Source organism: Camellia sinensis, chromosome 3 (genome assembly GCF_055761805.1).
Source record: "Camellia sinensis isolate YWXY chromosome 3, ASM5576180v1, whole genome shotgun sequence".
In the NCBI taxonomy this organism is placed as follows: Eukaryota; Viridiplantae; Streptophyta; class Magnoliopsida; order Ericales; family Theaceae; genus Camellia; species Camellia sinensis.
In genome coordinates, this window is record NC_138963.1 from 160,529,561 (window position 1) to 160,538,509 (window position 8,949).

The following is an 8,949-nucleotide window of genomic DNA, read 5'->3' on the forward strand; positions in this document are numbered from 1 at the left end:
TTGCTAAAAGTATAATAACGACACTTTTTGCAACAAAAATATTTGATGCTAAAAAAATAATTTTGTCCCCAAATTTTTGTCCTTAAAACCTTAATTTTTTATAGTATGTAATATATGCTTGTTATCATCAATAATTTTTTTATTTTTTTTCCAAATAAAAACAAGGCTCATTTTTAATGCACTGTTTTTATCATAATAAAATGTTACACCTATATTGAAAAGATTGTGAAGCTTAGCCCCCATTTGGCAATGGAGTTTCGGGCTGAAATAGCCACTACAGGCCAAAATAGGCTAAATTAGCCACTAGCAGACAAAATGGGTTTACGTGCATAAGTTACATACAGAGCGGGGTGAAAGCACCAAACTACCCTTGGCACTCTGTTTCACACCATCACAACCTCTAACCCGACACACACACACACTTCGCAGTAATTAGAAAACCCACAGTCGCTGAAGCGAAGGAGGTGATCTAAACGACGTTGCTCGAGGAAGAAGAATAGCGATACTTCTGACAGGCCAACGCCATCGGAGTTCATATCGGCGGTGACACTGCAACTCAGTCTCTCAAACACAACCGATTTTGAGGTAATGGTTGGTTCCCCCCCCCCCCCCCTTTTTTTTGGGGGGGGGGGGTTTGTTTGTGTAATAGCCTGTCCTTCAATCCGATCTGGTCAGTTGATCTCTGAAACTGTGACGACCACGCCATGTATAATATTTTATATTTGGTTAATTAAGGAGATTTGGGATTTTAATTAGTCATTATCCTAATTTAATTTGGGATTTATGAGAATTGTGAAATCTGATTCGTATATGATTCTATTAAAGATTTATTTTGCAATTAGAAATTAAGGGTCCAAATGGCTTAAGGACGTGAAATTAAGAAGTTGAATCAATTTAATTTTTAATTGTGGACCCATTTGGGAGTTTAATTAAATATTCGATTCAGTTTAGTAAAATTGAGATTCGATTAATTAGGTCCGAATTGGAGTTAATTAAGTTAATTAAATTATATGGATTAAGAATTGTGATTATTACGAATTAAATTTATTTATAAGGTGTCCAATTTGAATAGGTAATTTATTGACGGAAATTTGGAGTCTGATTAAAACTTGAAGGCCTAAATGGTTTGAGAAATCAAAATTGATGATTGCAATAAGTTTAATTTAATATTTGGAACCTTTTGGGAGTTTGATTTTTTAAAAAAAAAATCTGATTCAGATTAATAAATTTAAATATAATTAATTGGGTTCTAAAGGAAGTCAATTTAGACTAATTAAATTAAGTGGGATTTGTGATTAGTCGTGATTGATTTAATTATGTATTAATCAAGATTTATGAAGACTAAGTGTTGCTTGATTAAATTAATTTTGATCATACATTAAATTGTAGAATAATCTAGAATTGGGTGTGTAGGTGGGTGTGTGTGTGTGTGTTGAGAAAATCTGGGTGTGAAAAGAAAGCTGTGTGTGTCTATTCATTGTATATACGTTGTATTAGATAGAGCCCATTGAACTCATTCTTTAACATTCAGGAAAATAGAAATTGAGCCGTAAAGAGAGAAAGGCCGAGAGAGAGAGAGAGAGAGAGAGAGAGAGAGGAAGGAACTCAAGGCTTGAAAATTGAAGGAAGAACAAAGGAGAAGAGGGTTTTGTGGGATACCAAAATTCAAGCTAAAAATTGTGAAAAAATCATCTTAACGTAAGAAATTTCATCCTCTTTCTAGTATAGTTTAAATAATCTAGACATAAATTGATTCAAGATGGATTTTGAGAGGATTAAAAATGAAGATTTGAAGATTAATTATATAAATTGATAGGAATTGGGTTTTGCATCAAAAATCAAGTTAGGTTGACGAATATGAGTTATGATTCCTTAAATTTGTTAAATTTGGGTTCAATTTTGAGAATCATTCTTAAATTGAGTTCTATAAATTACATGCAACAAGAAATGTTTGAAGATCGGATCTATGCAATGGAGTATATAAATGATTTTAAAGAAAAAGTTATAAAAATCATGAGTTCATGAAATTATTGGTTTAATGATCAATTTGATGGTTGTTTTGGAGATTGAGATTTGGGTTAATCTAGGTTTTAATGTGATGTAAAAAATTGAGGATTTTGGTGTTAGAAAATTTATATGTTGAAATTGTTTGATAAATGGTGGATTGCGTATCTCTATGTTCTATAAACGATTTTGGAGGAATTTTATTAATGATTGATGGTTTTACCTAAGTTGTTGAGTTTATGAAAATGTTGATTTTTGACTTTTGTGGTTTAATTGATGGTGGTATTGTGCATATAAATTGGTTGGATATTTAGAAAGGTTAATAACTCAAAAATGTACAAAGGATGGGTGTTGTGGAGATTGGATAAGAAGTTTGTTTGGGTGACTTGAAGTTGGAAGAGTTCTTTAGCTTGCCATTCCATAGTATGTCTTATTTAGGATCAATTTTGTAGATGCTGTAATTTCCATTGAAAGCTTTTTCTTAATTTTAGATCCTATTTACTAATTGTTAGGATTGGAGGAAGACGTCTCTACACCTCTTGGGAATTAATTCGTAAAGTTTCAAATCTACGCTTTTGCTACTTTGGAGGTGAGTATACTTACCATGGAAATTTACCTTATCTCTACCTTTAATACAAAGTTTGAAAATATCTTTGAATTAAAGGAAGTAACCCATTTCATCATGATATATGTATAAGAAGAAAATCTATAAATTTATTGAGGTCAAATGTTGAGTGTAAATAAATATATGATTTCATCTGTATAATGAAGCACTAATGTTTATGAGAATTTATTTAAGTTTAGTCTTTCAAAGTTTATGATGATGATGATTAAATGGCAATGAAACGTCATGCGAGAGTATTTATTTTGTATTGATCATATAACCAAATATAGCCTTTGGGGCCACAAGGGCCGAAATGCTTTGGGGTCCTGGGGACCGAAATGTTTTAAGGACCATAAGGGTCGTTGTACATAAGGGGTCTTAGGGACTGAAACATTGAAATGAGAATTGAAGTGCTACGATGACATGAGTTATGTTCCTATAGTTATGTTTTGGGTAACGGTACCGTCACCACTTAAGTTGCGAGGTAAGGCGACCCTAAGGCTATGTAGTGATTCGTATGATGGACATGAAATCTTAATGTATTGAAAAGTTGTATTTTTGTTTACTTTCCTTATTCAAATGTATTTTTCCTGCATTATGAGATTCTTTGAAAAAATCTTGATAACGGTTTATGCAAAATTTTCTCAAATTTTATAAGTTTCAGTCCAATTAAGGTCTTGTATTTATTATCTTATTTTGAACCCAATTGGAAGGAGCAAGCTTTATAACTCCATGGGATTGGTATACTCATTGGATTCTAGCTCATTCTTTTTTTTAATTAATTTTTTTCATATTCCTAGACTTTTGTATGGCTCGCCTCAACTTGGAAGATTAGAGTCTTTGGAGAATCAAATGTGAACATCTGGTAGTTGAGGTTTTGCTTAGGGTCACTCTAGGATGTAGTTTTATCCTTTGTTTTATGAAGTAGGTTGATTGTAAATATTTTCTTTGTGAGGTTGGATGTATTGATGGATTCACGAATAGTATGTTTTATTTTGGGGATAGTGGTGCATGGAAACTATCTTAGTAGCATGATGATATTTTTGTCTTTGAATGGATCATCTCATATATGTTGGCCAATAGAAGGGTCTTATGCACTATTGGTGATGTGATATAAGAAGTATACAGGTGATTATTGTGTACAGGTGTTATAACATTGAAGTGCGCCCTCTTGGCGGGGGTTGCCTTGCCGAGATTGGGTCATCAAAATTTTTTATATCAGAGCACGAGTTAATATCTCACACACGAGTCCATTGAGCATTGGAATGTCTAGAACGGAATTAAGTTGCATGCATCTAATAAGTAAGTGATAAGTTGTGCATTTGGGAATATATATGTGTTTGTGTAATAGATTTAAGTATTAAAACCAAGAATTAAGAGTTGTAGGGTATTTTGTTTCTTATAAGAGGACCGAAATGTGTTTGTTTAATAAGTGTGGTATTGAGGCTAAGAGCCAAGAACTATTGAGGAACTTTTTTTACATTATAAGGAAATATTAGTGAGTACGAGTTAATGATTTGTGAGAATGTAGTATTATAAGAACTAAAGGTTATTTTGGAATTTCGATAATTAAAGAGGACTGGGATATGTGTGTTTAATTTAGTGTTGAAATTAAGAGTTATTGTGAAATTTTCTTTTTATGCTATAAGGGAAATGTAATTTTTTATCATAGCACATTGATGAGTACATGCATATTGATTCATGTGAACACGGTATTAAACGGAATTAAAAATCTTTGATGGAAGTTATGAAGGCTATGTGGTTAAATGTAAAATTAGACTATGAGAACATTTTAGGAAGTTAAAGTATTTGATGATTAATGAAGTGTGTTATTTGATATGAAGATGATATACTATTTTGGTGAAGGACCTACTATATGAACCATAGAAGTTCATACTTATGTTGATGACCTTGAAAGTCGGATTGGAATCACGTTCGGCCAACGTTCGAATCGGAAATTCTCGGCCAACTTCATGGGAATGAATAGGTTTCCCTACCAATGTCTTTGTTAAAAAAAAAAGAAAAAAGAATTGTTTAATTAAGGTTAAATTAGTGATGTATGGTCTAGGTTATCCAATATTACCCCGAATGCTATCTATCTTGTCTTGTGACTCTAAGAAAAGATAATGAGAAGAAAGAACGAAATGGAAGTTGAGTCTATGTTGGAGCAATTGGGCAAAATAGAGGAAGTGTTAAGAAATATAATGAAAGCTAGGCAACAATGCTATGGGAAACTGCAAGATTATAAGAAAAGTAAAGTGTTAAGTCAAAGAAGGAATTACATAATATGTTTGAGAAGCAGAGGATTAAGTGTTAAGCCAAGTTTGGAGAGGCAAGTAATTTTAAGCCAGATATAAGTTCATTCCCCAAATGTTCGATTTGTTGCAAATATTATAGCGGGTATATCATCGAATTTTAAGAGCATACTTCAAATATGGAGAGATAGAACAACTAACGAAGGATTATTCAAGAGTAATAAAATTTTAAGGAGATTTCAAGTCAGCCAGTCAGTTTAAAGATTAGTTTCTAACCCAATTGTTAAGTAAAGGAGTACTTTAAGCATGTGTATAGAATTTTGAGTTGTTATGTCATATATGTTTTGGGATATGTGAATCTTTCCTACCTAATGTTTGGCAGACATAGGATACATTTACTTGGATTTTGGGACTCCATCCGAAAATGCTAAGAATATTAGAATATGACCAAGACTAAGATTTATTGTAAAGAAACCTATATCGAGTACTACTTAGAAGCGTTATTGTGAAATGTAAAGTAAGAAACACATTTTTGCTAAAGTTATAAATGCATATTTCTTAAGAACCTCTTAGGACAAAGAATTTGAATTGACTAACTTGCAAAGGATTGAGAAAGACAAAAGTTTGGTTTCAAAATAATTTGATGATAGCTTTGATGCTACTTGATGGTTGAAGTAAGTTATATATGCATACAAGAGAATTGGAAAATTTAGAATTTATTTGCTTAGGCATTTGGAACCCAATAGGAGATTGTTAAGACAATTAGAATAAGATTGTTATTCTGGGTACCTCAACTAATTGTGAGTAAAGTGTCCATACGTTAATTGATTCAAGACCCATCCATTCATTGGAAGCCAATTGTTATATTTGAAGTCAATTGTTATAAGATGAATGTATCATTGGAAATATTATTATATAATAATAAATAAATAAATAAATAAATGTTTCTTTGTTAGTTAGAGAATTATATTACTTGGGAACGTTGAATTATGATTATGGTTCGATATGGACCCTAGAATGTAATGTTGAGTGTGAATGGATTTTCTATCTATTAAGTGGATGTGATCATACACCTAAGTGAGTCGTCTCTGACTTCTGAGATTAAATAGTTATTTTGTGGAACTAATGGAGTGAAACCCCACCCTATTTGATTTGTCAATAAGGCCATTGTGGTCCGAGTATTTGTGGACCAAAAATTTGAATTTGTCATTGAGGTTGTGTTAAAGACTTAATCTATTTTGGAGACTTCATATGAGATGTCAATAATGGAGTATTTTGATTTATTTGAAGTTAAGTTGGATCACGAATATCATTTGTGATTGATCCTCAATGATTTGGAGACATGTGGATTATTTGACGATATGTGAATTATTGGAGACATGTGAAAAGATGAGTAGAAGTATATGAATTAAGTGATTGACGAGAATAGTACATTGTGATTAATATGTTTCATGGTTTAATGTTATGAGGTTGACTTCAAGGTCTAGTACATATTATTGATTACTGAATGACCTTTGATGACAATATAGGCTATGATGAATCACCAATTTGGGTTATTAACCAACAAACAAATGAGAATGAGTCAAAGTCCTATGATGAGAAAATCGAATGGTAAGGAAGTTACTTCGAAAAGAGGAATGAAATGAAGCAAAACTATATGATTCGTTTTCAGGTACAAGTGTCTTAAGTTTGGAGGACCAAACTTTCTAAGGGGAAGAGATTGTGACGACCCCGCCACGTATAATATTTTATATTTGGTTAATTAAAGAGGTTTGGGATTTTAATTAGTCGTTATCCTAATTTAATTTGGGATTTATGAGAATTGTGGAATCTGATTCATATATGATTCTATTAAAGATTTATTTTGCAATTAGAAATCAACGGTCCAAATGGCTTAAGGACGTGAAATTAAGAAGTTGAATCAATTTAATTTTTAATTGCGAACCCATTTGGGAGTTTAATTAAATATTCGATTCAGTTTAGTAAAATTGAGATTCGATTAATTAGGTCTGAATTGGAGTTAATTAAGTTAATTAAATTATGAGAATTGAGAACTGTGATTATTACGAATTAAATTTATTTATGGAGTGTCCAATTTGAATATGTAATTTATTGACGGAAATTTGGAGCCTGATTAGAAATTGAAGGCCTAAATGGTTTGAGAAATCAAAATTGATGATGACAATAAGTTTAATTTAATATTTAGAGCCTTTTGGGAGTTTGATTTAAAAAAAAAAATGATTTAGATTAATAAATTTAAATATAATTAATTGGGCTCTAAAGGAAGTCAACTTAGACTAATTAAATTAAGTGAGATTTGTGATTAGTCATGATTGATTTAATTATATGTTAATCAAGATTTATTAAGACTAAGTGTTGCTTAATTAAATTAATTTTGATCATATATTAAATTGTAGAATAACCTAGAATTGGGTGTGTAGGTGGGTGTGTGTATAGCGACCCCGGTCTTTTCCCATTTAATTATTGTATCCGGACTGTTCCGTAGATTCTGTCATTGTAAAATGGTTGTTGTTGTTATTCCTTATTTTCTCATTTGGAATTATAGGATGTGTTGGGCAGGTTTGTTTCAGGTTGGTTGGGTTTAGAAACTAAGAGTTGCTGTCCAGGTTTTTGGTTCTTCGCTCGAGCGAGGAGTTGTTCGCTCGAGCGAAAGGTAGTGTTTGATTTGGACCTGTAGCTGTGCATTCTTGGCTCGAGCGAGTTTTTCTTCGCTCGAGCGAGTTAGTTCATCCTTCGCTCGAGCTATAGTTCCTTCGCTCGAGCGTGTGTCTGGGTTCAGACCTGAGGGTTTGAGTTCTTCGCTCGACCGAGCTTTCTTTCGCTCGACCGAGCTTTTGAGTTGTTGGCTCGAGCAAGGCTTCCTTGGCTCGAGCGTAGTTTCTCTGTGTCTGGTCGCTCGAGCGACCAAGTCTTCGCTCGAGCGAGCCTGTCCAGTTTAAATACACAACAGCGGGATTTGATCAGTCTTTTTCATATTCATTTGATTCAAAACCCCAGGTTCGACCTCTCTCTCTCCCTACTCACCTTCTCTCTTAGGTTTGATCTATTTAGAGAGTGTTTCAACCCTAGTTGCTTTATTAAAAAGATAGAGGGAGTCGAGGGCTTCCATTTAATCTGAACTTTTGGCAATTTGGAGCACTTTTGTATTTGGGCATTCATCTCCATCTTCTCCATTCGGGTTACTCTCTTCGAGGTAGGGATTTCCTACTCCATTTTATAGGTTTTGTCCTAAGTTTTGGTATTTTAACATGTTGGGGATACTTTGGTGAATTTTGGGAAAAACCCTAGTTGTATTATTGAATTTATTTGTATAAGTAATTCATGGAATTGGGAAAAGAGGGTTAAATTCATGGAATTCATTGATTAAATGGCGTAATTGGATAATTGGTATCATTTGTCTATGGAATTGTTGACATAGTTATTTTCAGTTAGAAATAACTGTTTTGGGCTATCGGTGGAGGATAGTCGTGATTGTTGTAGATATTGCATGTGGATTAGGAATAACTGAACTTATCACATTGGTTAAGTCATTAGTTTTGACTATGGCATTGATACAGAAAATACGTGTAATGATTGAGCATTGCATTTGCATATATTGTTTTGTGTGTGGGAGGAGATAGGGGATGTACTCCACGGTTTAGGGGAAGATAGGGGATGGACCTCTAAACCGGATTTTTGTTTGGGAGGAGATAGGGGATGGACTCCATTAGCATCACTTTTATGTGTGCTTATTTATAGAAGTGTTTTATTGATACAGCACTAAAATGTGTATCAATCTGGAAGTATGAAGTGTTTGAGTTGAGCTTGAGTCTCATTTGTTGTTAATATTGGAAGATTGTGAATATGATATAGGTGATTTCACTGTTCTAAGTTTGGCCAGGTTCTGAGCCATGTTGATAAAACTGGAAAGTAAAACATATCTTTGGCAATAATGTCATGAGTCTGTAAAATGTTGTAATTGATTATTTTGGTTAACCATCTGTTAAATGCTACTGCTTTATTCATTGCTTATATGTGGTTTAGTATATTTCTACTGGGCTGTGGCTCACCCTTTATGGGAACATC

The 8,949-nt window shown here is 33.0% G+C and overlaps 1 long non-coding RNA gene across 1 annotated transcript; it reads left to right on the forward strand.

Annotated features, from left to right (window-relative positions):
* The first annotated feature begins 1,532 nt into the window (after window positions 1–1,532).
* On the forward strand, window positions 1,533–3,591 carry LOC145822867 (uncharacterized). Its single transcript, XR_014364708.1, has 3 exons — window positions 1,533–1,698; window positions 2,517–2,593; window positions 3,409–3,591. It is a non-coding gene; the product is annotated as an uncharacterized LOC145822867 (long non-coding RNA).
* The last annotated feature ends 5,358 nt before the right edge of the window (window positions 3,592–8,949 follow it).